The sequence below is a fragment of the Myxocyprinus asiaticus genome, chromosome 50 (genome assembly GCF_019703515.2).
Source record: "Myxocyprinus asiaticus isolate MX2 ecotype Aquarium Trade chromosome 50, UBuf_Myxa_2, whole genome shotgun sequence".
In the NCBI taxonomy this organism is placed as follows: Eukaryota; Metazoa; Chordata; class Actinopteri; order Cypriniformes; family Catostomidae; genus Myxocyprinus; species Myxocyprinus asiaticus.
Window position 1 is genome coordinate 5,657,929 of NC_059393.1, and position 14,089 is coordinate 5,672,017.

Here is a 14,089-nt window from a genome sequence, read left to right on the forward strand (position 1 = left end):
TGGAGATGTAGCGCGTGTGGAGGCTTCACGCTATTCTCTGTGGCATCCACACACAACTCCCCACACACCCCACCAAGAGCGAGAACCATAATATAGCGACCACGAGGAGTTTAACCCATGTGACTCTACCCTCCCTAGCAACCGGGCCAATTTGGTTGTTTAGGAGACCTGACTGGAGTCACTCAGCACACCCTGGATTCGAACTCGCGACTCCTGGGGTGGTAGTCAGCTTCTTTACTCGCTGAGATACCCAGGCCCCCTAGTATAAGGTTTTCAATATTTTTCAATAACCGATACTAGTATCTAGAGAGCAGGGTGGACGATGGATAATGTTGATATGTACATGAAGCAATTGAATAATAGCAAATTAGATGTACATAAAATAAATATATATATATATATAAGTATATTGGCAGATGGCAATAAATTCCAAATGGGAAAACAATAGGATTCATTGACCAGGCCAATATATAGGTCTATAAATAATAGTGATTCACAGATACAAAAATTCTTGCCGATACCAGTAATCCGATAAATATTTCAAAATGGGCAAATTTCAGCCAATTATTTGTCCTGGCCCATATATACAGTATAAATACAGTATTTCAGTCTATCGCTAACAGTGATTCACTGATATATAAATTCTGTCCAATACCAATAAGCCGATAAATATTTAGAAAGGGGCAAATATCAACCAATTAGTTGGCCTGACATATACCGATATTTATGTCTATATCTCTAACAGTGATGCACTGTGATTGAATTTCTGGCCGATACCAACAAGCCAGTAAATATTTTCATGTTATGGATGATAACTGATAAATGGCCGATATTATTTATCTATTTTGTATAGATACAAAGCTAAACTAAAAACAATGGTTCTATATGCTACAAGTGTAATTTAGGCATCACACAATCTGAAATCTGCTATAAAAACACCTTAAAAGTATTAGGCTTTTAATATTAAAATTAGTAAGTTAGACTATGGCTAAGTTTTAGCTCATTTTGAAATGGTGAATGTACTAGAATCAACAATTAAATATCTAATATCACCTAACTAGAATATCCAAAAATCACCAATATTGGCTGATAACCGATATGGTTATGATATTTTATCCATCCCTGTTCTGCTAGTCCATGCCACATTTGTGTTAATAACAAACAGTTCAGCACCATCAACACGAGCATTTGACTTTTTATCTGTAGTATACGTATCTGTAGAGGGTTTCAAGCTTGTTCTCTAATTTCTTATTTGTGTAAAAGAAAAATGACTGATGATATCTTGGTAAAATATGCCAATTTTGTCTTGATATAAAAAAGAATTGCTTTAATGATCTCTTTATTGTATCCTGTCCTTCAGAAGTCACTTTAAACTGTGGACATGAGTTCACAAAACATCTGACTTTATTTAAAGAGTAAGGGCTGTTACCTTGGTTTCAACCTTGGTCTTTGGGCTAAATTTCCCCCAGTGGTCTTTTTCAAACCTTTCCTAATAATCTCATCACACTAATGCATTACAACTCCTACATATTCTGTCCACCCCCAAATAGCTGTATGGTGACAGATTGCCATTGTATTTCCCAAAGGTCATTTAAGTTCACACGAGTCCTTAAGATTAAGCTATACTTAAGACTACAACCCATAAAAAAGTTATGTGGTTGTACCATGGTACAAAGATGGTTTAAGATGAAAACTGAAACCTAAAATGTTCATGTTGACAAAAGTCCATGGACATATTCAACTACTGCACCCATACACTACTGGTCAAAAGTTTTGAAACACTTAATCCTTCTTTATTATAATTTCTTTTTCACTTTTAGAATAATAGTAAAGTCATCAAAACTATGGAATAACATAAATGGAACTATGGGAATTGTGTTGTGACTAAACAAAATCCAAAAGAAATCCTTATATTTTAGCATCTTCAAAGTAGTCACCCTTTGCCTAGAATTTGCAGACATGTACTCTTGACATTTTCTCAACCAACTTCTTGAGGTATCACCCTGGGATGCTTTTTAAACAGTATTGAAGGAGTTCCCATCTATGTTGGGCACTTATTGGCTGCTTTTCTTTATTATTTGGTCCAAGTCATCAATTTCAAAAACTTTTCTTTTTGTATTCAATTTTAGTTTTATAATGAAATAAATTAATATGGTGGCACAATTATATTTTTGTCTACAAAACTAATTTCAAACATTTAAGCATATGCTTTCAGATCAAAAGATTTTTAAGATCATGAGAAACATTTCAGTCAAATGTTTCAAAACATATGTATAGTCCTGCAACAACCCGTGCATTGTGCTATAGAGACAATAATACAGTGAAATCCTTATACAGTGAAGCAAAATGCTGCCTAAATTATAGCTAATGAAAGATAAAGAGGCATTAGCATAGTTTCATAAAGTGGTGACTGTTTTTGTTTTGCCAGCTGGTATTAGCATCTCATTCAAATGCAGGGCTTGATAAAGCAGAGCCAAAAGTGTGTCAGTTTGCCACATTTTAATTAGCCCATTTCTCCTTTACCCCACTGACAAAAGACTAGCTAGGACAAAGCAAAACAGCATTAACGCCTGGCGTCACCCTCCATTAGCTGAACTGTCAGACATGTGCTCTTCTGCAGCTGGTGTTACATAAAAAATAAAAATAAGACAAAAAAGCTTCAGCATAGATGACGCTAGGGGTTTAGTCCCTTGCTTAGCATTGTTGAATATTGGTTGCTTTTTTGGAAGCCAATGAATTGAATTGTTATAACTAGTTGTGTTGAAATTTGAATGCTTTCAGAGTATATACTGCAATGTTTGGCTGTTGATCCCACTTTGGGTTTTTCTTTTTGTTTTTGGCACTGTTAGCAGAGTAAAATCGACAAAATAATTGGCCATGCTATGTCTAAAATGTAAGTTACTCGAAAGTAACTTTATAAAATCAATCGTGCTGTTAACTGTAAACCCTAATGTTGTCATTATTGGAAAAAAAAATACGTTGTCTTAACTAAACATTTCTTGAAATGTAAAGTTTTGGGCTCATAGCTCAAATATTTGTTCTTTGAACTGTTAATAAATCAAACAATTGAGTGCCGGATTGAGGCTATGGGGAGTACCCATAATCTCTGTGCCTTGAATTATTTAATTATGTTTCCTTGGTCAATAGAAACAGATGGGGACATGCAAGTCGTTGTTATAGAGCGCAACAGTGCCCGCCCATTTTTTCAGTCGTCTGGGTTCCATAAGTATTTTTCCCATTCATTTCTTCCATAGACTTTTCAAAAAATCATCCATTAAATAATTGTAAAGCATGAACCAATCCAACCATCTCCAAGGTGAATCGCAACATTACAAATTTGAAAATCCGACAGAATGACAAAGGTACAAGTCTGTGTACTTAACGTCCTTCATGAGATCACAAACTATAATCCCATGAAGCATTGTGAATTATGAATATAAAACTATGGAAATTTATAGAACTATTGATTTTAGGTTGTTGATTGTAAGTGTAGAAACAATATAGTTTACGTTTATTGTGAAACATTCCAATATACACAAATATATAAGCAGTTTGAGAGTGCAGGGAGACCGACCTGTTTGCATCATTCAGAGTGCATCATGGAAGTGGGCGGTCACTTCCGGGCTAGTTTCGTGGGCTTTGTTGGCCGCGGTTCTCTGATTGGTGAAGCTCTCTCTGCTGGACCATGGGTAATGTAGTTGTTCAACAAGAATTCTGCTATTAAAGACCATTTTTAAACAATGACGATGAAGTGGCGCAGATGGATGGCTTCAACAGAAGCATATGCCATCAATGAACAACCTTGGAGCTCACGGTAGATCTGTCTTTAAAGGTTTAAAAGTTGGTGTTGAAACTGTATTCATCTATGGAAGAAACAAATGGGACTTTTACTTCCGGAACCAGATTGTTGTGCTCTTTTAAATATTTTTAGAGGTTTTAACTCTATGAGTTAAGTCTACTTGCTTCTAGTAACCTTAAATGAAATAGTGAAGTTCATTCTGTATAACTATATTAAGACGCCATTACACAGTTCAATTGAGGGAACGAGTTTACTAAATCAGTTGAGTAAAATCAACTTATTAGGGTGTTCAGTGTTGCACTAAATATCAAGTGCCTCTCTGTAACCTTGATTTTTGCTTTATTTTTTTATTTTTTATTTTTTTTAAGAAAAGGAGGGACGAAAAAAAAACATCATTATGCCATAAATGCTGTCGATTGAGCTTAACTAGTCTTGAACCTGGAATATTCCTTTAAGCTGAATTTTGAAGGTTCGTTTGCAGAACTGTAAAGTGTACTAATGTTAAACATCATTCCCCTCAATGAGGTGGACCTCCAGTGTGAAACATTCATTGTAATAACAGACACAAATGCCTTCCCATTCTGTTGTGGAGGGGGAAAAAAATCTATTTAGATAATTTCCTAACATTATTGTTGTCTAAAAGGCATCAAATAGAGCTCACAGTGCTGTACTAATTAGATTGTGACAGTGTAATTGGCTTTAGCAGCTTTAGGGAAAGAAATGGACTGGGTGGAGGGGCGGTACATTTCACTCTTTGTCTTTTCATCACTCTGAGCAGGACTTGCTGATAACCTTCTGCCCGCAGATTCAGTCACTGCATATTGTTGTCTGTGTCTGATGAATCAAATTAACACATATTAAGTAATGTGGTTCTTTTTTTTTTTTTTTTTTTTTTTTTACTTCATACCATGGCAATACCGTAATAATAAGGTTTTTAATTATTTATTTATTTATTTTTAATACATATACCATTATAATTCCATTTTTTTTTTTTTTTTCTGTAGCTACCATGTTAATACCATGGTTTTTGACTTGTACCATGGTAAAAACCATGTTTATTAGGCATGATGATACCATGTTAATTCAAGGGTGTTATTTGAATTCCTTTGGAGTATGTAAATACCTTGAAGCGCTGTCTGAATATGACACTTATTCAGTACCATCTGTACCATGACTGTATCATGATACTGCCACAGTACTGTGTTGTAAGGAGCATTTAGTTCATTAAACACTTGGACAGTTACTTTTATACATTGTACATTTGTACTGTTCTCATATGCATTCAGGAATCAGGAATTATCACACAAGCGTACTTCCTTGAATTGTTATACAGATTTTGTTAAACAGTTGTCATGTAATTAATGGACTATAATTGAAAATAATTGCACTTTAGCTTCAAATACAACATCACCTCAACAAAATTTAAGAAAGAACATTATTGCATGTGGTGCTGACAGTCAAGCAAAATGGGCTACTCGCTGATTCATTTCAGAATATGAGTCACAACACAAAGCCAGTCTTGATATCCACTGTTTTCAGAAGATCTTTTACAGTAATTCCTCAAAAGCCAGCACATATTTCAAAGCTGTGTTCTTCTTTAGAAAATTCAGTGAGTTTGACAGTCCTGTGAAGTTCAGTTCTGCTCGACTGATTCATTTGAAAAGCTTTTAATGTTGATAGCTTCAGTCTAATCCTTGAGCACTGATTGCATTTCAGGCTTAATTTCCAACAAGATGTTTAAAATCTTATGACTGCTCATTAATAGCCAGTCAGTCTGTAAAGCATCCGAATATTTTATCTTTTTCAATAATATATGACCGATTAAATCATTTTTCCACGTCATGTATCATCATTTTTACAATAATTTATTAATAGAGAAACTCTATTTTTGAGGTGGTAATTAGTAACATTTTCTATTAAGCATACACCGATCAGCCACAACATTAAAAGCACCTGCCTAATATTGTGTAGGTCCCCCTTGTTCCACCAAAACTGCGCCAACCCGCATCTCAGAATAGCATTCTGAGATTATACACTTCTCACCACAATTGTACAGAGCGGTTATCTGAGTTACCGTAGACTTTGTCAGTTTGAACCAGTCTGGCCATTCTCCATTGACCTCTCTCATCAACAAGGCATTTCCATCCGCAGAACTACTGCTAACTGGATGTTTTTTGTTTTTCGCACCATTCGGAGTAAATTCTAGAGACTGTTTTGTGTGAAAATCCCAGGAGATCAGCAGTTACAGAAATAATCAAACCAGCCCGTCTGGCACCAACAATCATGCCATGCTCCAAATCACTGATATCCAATTTTTTCCCCATTCTGATGGTTGATGTGAACATTAACTGAAGCTCCTGACCCGTATCTGCATGAGTTTATGCACTGCACTGCTGCCATACGATTGACTGATGAGATGATAGCATGGTTTGATGCTGATAAACACCTTCGAGAATTACTCAAACTGAAGCCAAATCTTTTCTTGCACTCTACATACTAATGCTGTATACAAGCTACGTGCTCTAATGGATACGTCAAACTTTCAGAGCACATCCATTTAAAGTTTATGGACTTGTTTGGCTTAAGTGTGTAATCACTCTTTGTCACACTATTGCAGTACCGCCCCGAACTCACACCATTTGTGGAGCCAATGTTGCTGTTTCAGGTCAGGAAGGTTACAAATGGTTAAGAACCTAGTAATGCCGTACTTATAGTTATTACTTATAGGTATATAGCATATTAAGCTGGTATTGGACACAAAAAATTCAAGAAAGGAGAAAAAACTAAAATAAATGTAATTTTTTGGTTCGGTCCGTGCCCTTTGTTTATACTGTGGTTCTTGACTGCTACAGTTGTTAATGCCTACCGCTTGGACGGCTTTTCCGAGATTGATCTGTACTGTGGTTACAATTCATCACCACTGATTCTTCCCGCTGTACCAAAAACTCATCTTCAATGCCGGGTGATTGTGTGAATCGAGCCATCTGCAGTTGTGTCGACCCTCACTTTTCATGGCTTGCCTTTCAGATTCACTTGTGTTTGCTGCCTTTATTTATTTGAATTGTTGAGGAGGGTTTCCCAAAGTCTGGGCCATGGCCATTTGCAGGGTGGTTGCAAGTTCTTCGGAAAATCAAAGTATTGTTTTAAAAGACTTTGAAATTGCACAGCGTTGTAGACTAAAGTAAATTGCTCCCATTTTTGTGATGTCAGCTCTTGCAGTGTAAACAGATTTGTTTAATGGGAATGATTCATTTTGTCATGCTGCGATGCTCACTTTCAGTGTGTAAACAAACTCAATTTTCTTTTTCTTTTTTCCCTTGTTTTATTTGTATGACTTTATTTGTGTTTCTGTAACTTTGGACAATTGGATATCCCAGGGTTTGATTTTTTTTTTCTTTCTTTTTTGTTGTTGTTGTTGTTAAATTAAGGTCACAATGCGACTTTTTACCAGACATTCATTTATTTTTGGTACTTTTCAAATGCATTTTACGTACAGTATAGATTGTGTTTTTGAACTGTGAAAATCCATTATACAAATACAAATTATTATGTTTAAAACTATCATAAATGTAAAAATTACAACTGTCCCACAGTTGTGGCATCATTTCCACAACACAAAAAAAATCCCCCCTAATACATTTTTTCTTTTTTTTTTTTTTTAGAAAGTACTTGTTTTATAAGAAAACAAATAAAATCAAAGTAAATATCACTTATACTCACCGAGCACTTTATTAGGTACCCCAACACCTACTTATTCATGTGATTATCTAATCAGCCAATCGTGTGGCAGCAGTGCAATGCATAAAATCATGCATATACAGTTCAGGAGCTTCAGTTAATGTTCACATCAACCATCAGAATGGGGAAAATGTGATCTCAGTGATTTCAACCGTGGCATGATTGTTGGTGCCAGATGGGCTGGTTTGAGTATTTCTGTAACTGCTGATCTCCTGGGATTTTCACACACAACAGTCTCTAGAATTTACTCTGAGTGTATAGAGAATGGTGTGAAAAACAAAAAACATGCAGCGAGCAGCAGTTCTGTAGGAGAAAATGGCTTGTTAATGACAGAGGTCAGAGGAGAATGGCCAGACTGGTTCGGGCTTATAGAAAGTCTACGGTAACTCAGATAACAATTGTAGTGCGCAGAATAGCATCTCAGAATGCATAACATGTCGAACCTTGAGGCGGAGGGGCTACAACAGCAGAATGTCAGGTTCCACTTCTGTCAGCCAAGAACAGAAAACTGAGGCTGCAGTGGTCACAGGCTCACCAAAACTGGACAGTAGACAATTGGAAAAACATCACCTGGTCTGAAAAATCTGGATTTCTAGTAGTGCCCGGCCGATATATCTGCCGGCCGATATTATCGGCTGATATTGGCATTTCACCGATATATCGGTATCGACGTATATTTTACCGATATGTGCCGATATGAAAACTTTTTTTCAGAACATATAATGCAGAAAACAATGCTTTAGAATTGGTGTCATAGCGTAGTTTGTCCAGCAGAGCGCGCTCCTACTCCATTGTTTACAGAGCTGACTCTGAGCTGATGGTGGCTCTGCAGACAGGGCGGAGTTAAACGGTGTCTCGGTAAGTTAACTAGTTTGTGAAATACATACTGGAAACTTAATAAACAATGACCCCATCATTTTCTCTTTTCAATATAACTAATATAACATTAACCTTGTCCCTGACAACCATGTCACTCATGTCTGTTTGCTGTTAGCCAGCTATAGTTTGTCAGTGCAGTCAGTAATTAGCAGTAAGTAGCAGATTGAAAGGTAAGAGAGCATCTTTTTGCAGCTCAGTAGACAATAGTGCGGTGGTGGATTGTGTCTGAGTGTTGATTTCATGCTATGTTGTTATGTAGTTGGTGAGACACAATGCTGGAAAGTAAAATAAACAACGTCCGTCTTTTACTCTCCGTGACAACGAGCTTATAGCTAACTAGCTAATCACGAAGCAACTTTCAGTAACTACGTTTCCATCCAAGGATTTTTTGCGGAAAATTTTTAGCGCATCAAAATAAAGCTGATGGAAATGCAAATTATTGCTAAAATTTCACAAGTGTCGACATAATATTTTTTTCTTTTAACTCTTGCGCATAAACTCAATGTCGATACTTCAGATGTCGTGAAAAACTGGTTTGGAAACACTTTTTGTAGAGAAAATTGTCATTAACGCAAAAATGTGTCACATGACAGAATTTACCCCAATCGTTAGCCTGTGTTAATCATGATGACAAGGTATACATCCTTGAAAGCCAATTTATTGTAAGTGAATATGGACTGATCTGAACGGCATAGCACAGATCTGATGCTGCAAACATGACACTTCCAAGAGTGACAACACAAATATCTCATATCATGCACACTGAGAAGTGCACGGAGAACAAATGAGTGGCAACTCTTTGTGATTAATTTAATCACGGTAGACATCCGTTTATTTATTAAAGTTGCTTTTCCACACCATTCAAAATAATAGGCGGCAGTCACGGAATTAGCCCACAATACAAAAAAACATAGAATTTCTGTGCACAAAGTTTTAAATTAAAAATAAATACACATTACTAGAAGAAAGGCTTCAGTGTGCTTTTTTGAAACACTAACATAGCCCAATTATATTAAATTATTGTTTAGCTTACTTTTGAAAAAATGCTGGCAAAATTCCCTGTATTAAATTAAATAAATTACCAAACGAAAAACGCATTAAATTAAAAAAATAAATTACCAAATGAAAATGTTTTATATTTTTAGACCTATTTATGCCTTTTCTTTACACTAATTAAATTAGCCATACCCTGTTCTGTAGACGAATAAAGTCAGCTGAATGACATTTAAACTATCAGAGCTATTTGTCCAATGTGAGTTCACTTACAGAAAACGAGCTTTTAAATATTTTAAATCTAACCCTCTTTACCTCGGATCACATTTGCTGAGCTTCTTCAGAAAATGTAAATTGCATTATGACGCTAAAATTAATTTTAAATGACAATCAAGTTCAGTTGGTTGTTAAAAGTTGTGGGACAAATATACGGGACATAATGCAGTTGTGATGGCAATGCTTTAGATTAGATGATTATTCAAAATAGCCTAAAATATCAGGAATGTATCATATGTAAACCCTGATATTACACTGCATCAGTGTTTCTTTAATAGTTGTGCACACAGTATATACGCATGGATGGATGGTCCTTATACTAAGACCGAAAATTTCCCCACTACTTGGTGCAGGTTGCCAGCTTGAACAGGCCCATGACGATTCACTTTCGGGTCGGCACCGGTGGCAACCTACGATAGGCGCAACATCAGGACCAAAATTACAGTCCTATCAGAAGGGCAACTGCTCCTTTTGATTGCAATTCCTCCTCTTCTGATTGCATTTATTTGTGAAATTAAAATGACAGTAAGCTGTCTAATTTCAATGAATTGTCTCAATACTCTCCCCATTTTACCAAAACTTCGGAGGAAAAAAATTAGGGACATCTGGGAGGCGAATTAGCGATAAACACACATTTCTGTATGGAAACAGCTTAAGGGCAGATTTCTTTTGCGATAAACCAAAACTTAAGTGTTTTTTTAGGCATGATGTCATCACACATACCATTTATATCGATAAAAGGCCATTTGAATGGAAACAGGCAGAAGACAGCAAAAGTTTTTTACGCATTTTTACTTTGTCGATAACAAAATAGCGCAAGTGGATGGAAACTAGACTATTGTTATCAGCTGAGTGGAAGCTAATGTGTAAACATATTCACCAAACTGTTTTGTTCAAGATTCACAGTTTGGTACCTCCTTCAACCGAACAATTCCAGTCGTTGCATTTATAAAATGTAATATTTAAAAGTCTAGTTTTCCACCTTTGAAAGTTTCTCCTGAACTTGTATAGCAGAATATGGTGTAACACCGCTGCTTATCTGTTTATCTTGACTCAGCAGTATTAATCTAGTCAGCATTTGACTGATACTAAACAGTACTGATGTTTATTTAGCTATTTATTTTATTTTTATTCATTCTTTATTTTAATGGTCAGCATTTGACTGATACTAAACAGTACTGATGTTTATTTAGCTATTTATTTTATTTTTATTTATTCTTTATTTTAATGGTCAGCATTTGACTGATACTAAACAGTACTGATGTTTATTTAGCTATTTATTTAATTTTTATTTATTCTTTATTTTCTCAGTGTTCATTTCTAGAATTTGTTGACAATGTATAATAATAATGTCAAATTTTCTTTGAAAATTTTTTTTAAGAAATCAGTCTTCTGAGTACCTTTACGTAGTCATATCGGTGCAAAATCAGTGAAAAATCCACATAGAAAAGGTCTGTTTTCATTCATTAAATATATCGGCCACCATATCGGTAATCGGTGAATTTTCCCTCTCTAAAATCGGTATCGGTCTCAAAAATCCCATATCGGTCAAGCTCTAATTTCTACTGAGGTACACAAATGGTAGGCACACTGCAGCCTCAGTTTTCTGTTCTTGGCTGACAGAAGTGGAACCCAACTTGGTCTTCTGCTGTTTAAGCCCCTCCGCCTCAAGGTTCGACGTGTTGTGCATTTTGAGATGCTATTATGCTCACTACAATTGAGCAGGGATTTTGCAAAGAGTGGGAAAATATTCCCAAGTCAAGATGTGCCAAGCTAATAGACTCTTATCCAAACAGATATTTAATTTTTTTACATCACAAAAACCTGCTGTTTTAATAGGGGTGTGTAAACTTTTTATATCCACTGTATATATAAATATATATACTGTGTATATATTGTTGGGCGTTGTATCCAATCAAGCTGTACTTTTGCCAGATTTTGCTAAAAGTGCTAACATTTTGTGTATTTAAGGAAACATAAATTGTTAGCAATAAAATCAGCCTTAGCGAGACAAAAGAGTCATTTCCATCAGTGTGGAAAACTTTTTTTTTTTGCATTACTCTCCTGCAGTGCATTAAAATATACTGTTGGACATTGTTAGTAGACAAATTACTATTGAGATTGTGAACTTTCTAGATTTATTTAACCTTCTAGAAATTCACAGGGCTGAAGGTGCCCAAAGTTAAAGAAACACCCTTATATGCATTGTTTCACTGCAGAGGCCATATTATTAAAGAGATGCTTGCTGCTTTGATAACATTAAAATTATAAGAAGCAGATTTTGTGAAATGGTACCAATTACTCTTGAAATTAACTTATTAAATAGTAAGGAAAGAGGCTGAAGTGCCAGCTATTAATTCCCAATGAAACACGGTGTCCTTACCAGGTGTGATCTGAAAACTCTTTTTCTGTCCACACTGAACATAAAACTGCTGAATGATATGACCCGATCACAGCCAATGAAATTTCATGGTGGGTGGAGCTACCCAGGATGATGCCACAGAAATAGAAACCAAGCGGTTGATTAAATGTCCCATTGTTTGTTGAGTCCGTAGCTAGTAAAGATAAAAGTTCCGATTTAAATGGAAGAGATTATTAGACAGCCATTTATTCCCACAATGCAGCATTCCAGATTTGCTGTCCTGTCATTTCCACAATGCAGCATTCCAGATTTTTCTCACGTTCACATTCAGAATGTAATTTCAACATTTTGAGCAGAGTGAGGCATACATATGTTGTCATCTAGTCTACATCATTTCATTCATTTTATATATATATATATATATATACACTATATTGCCAAAAGTATTCGCTCACCTGCCTTTAGACGCATATGAACTTAAGTGACATCCCATTCTTAATCCATAGGGTTTAATATGACGTCGGCCCACCCTTTGCAGCTATAACAGCTTCAGCTCTTCTGGGAAGGCTTTCCACAAGGTTTAGGAGTGTGTTTATGGGAATTTTTGACCATTCTTCCAGAAGCGCATTTGTGAGGTCAGACACTGATGTTGGACGAGAAGGCCTGGCTCGCAGTCGTCGCTCTAATTCATCCCAAAGGTGCTCTATCGGGTTGAGGTCAGGACTCTGTGCAGGCCAGTCAAGTTCTTCCACACAAAACTCGCTCATCCATGTCTTTATGGACATTGCTTTGTGCACTGGTGCGCAGTCATGTTGGAACAGGAAGAGGCCATCCCCAAACTGTTCCCACAAAGTTGGGAGCATGGAATTGTCCAAAATCTCTTGGTATGCTGAAGCATTCAGAGTTCCTTTCACTGGAACAAGCCCAGCTCCTGAAAAACAACCCCACACCATAATCCCCCTTCCACCAAACTTCACAGTTGGCACAATGCAGTCAGACAAGTACCGTTCTCCTGGCAACCGCCAAACCCAGACTCGTCCATCAGATTGCCAGATGGAGAAGCGTGAGTCGTCACTCCAGAAAACGCGTCTCCACTGCTCTAGAGTCCAGTGGCGGCGTGCTTTACACCACTGCATCTGACACTTTGCATTGCACTTGGTGATGTATGGCTTGGATGCAGCTGCTCGGCCATGGAAACCCATTCCATGAAGCTCTCTACGCACTGTTCTTGAGCTAATCTGAAGGCCACATGAACTTTGGAGGTCTGTAGCGATTGACTCTGCAGAAAGTTGGTGACCTCTGCGCACTATGCGCCCCAGCATCCGCTGACCCCGCTCTGTCATTTTACGTGGCCTACCACTTCGTGGCTGAGTTGCTGTCATTCCCAATCGCTTCCACTTTGTTATAATACCACTGACAGTTGACTGTGGAATATTTAGTAGCGAGGAAATTTCACGACTGGACTTGTTGCACAGGTGGCATCCTATCACAGTACCACGCTGGAATTCACTGAGCTCCTGAGAGCGTCCCATTCTTTCACAAATGTTTGTAGAAGCAGTCTGCATGCCTAGGTGCTTCATTTTATACACCTGTGGCCATGGAAGTGATGGGAACACCTGAATTCAATTATTTGGATGGGTGAGCGAATACTTTTGGCAATATAGTGTATATATATATATATATATATATACATACATACACAGTACTGTGCAAAAATTTTAGGCACATAAGATGTTTCACAAAAGCATTTGTCTTAAGATGGTTATTTATATCTTCATCTTTAATGTGTCAATAGGAAATATAAATGTTAGACTCCCAAACATTACTTTTGCAAATAGAAAAGATTAGAATAGAAGAACAGGGAGCCCTGCAACAGATGTCATGGCCCCCACTGAGCCCCCCACTTAACATTGTGTCAGTCTGAGATTACTGTAGCAGTCAATAATGTAATAACTACCGTTAATGTAATAACTGCCCATAATGTAATATTTTTTTAATTATTTTTTTATTAACCCAGCCAATAATATAATAGCCAGCCAATA

General features: G+C 36.7%; 1 protein-coding gene across 4 annotated transcripts in view; it reads left to right on the forward strand.

Moving 5' to 3' along the window:
• LOC127438667 (E3 ubiquitin-protein ligase RNF123-like) overlaps window positions 1-14,089 on the forward strand; it is a 228,276-nt gene that overhangs the window by 106,299 nt on the left and 107,888 nt on the right. The gene's annotated exons all lie outside the window — the stretch shown is intronic.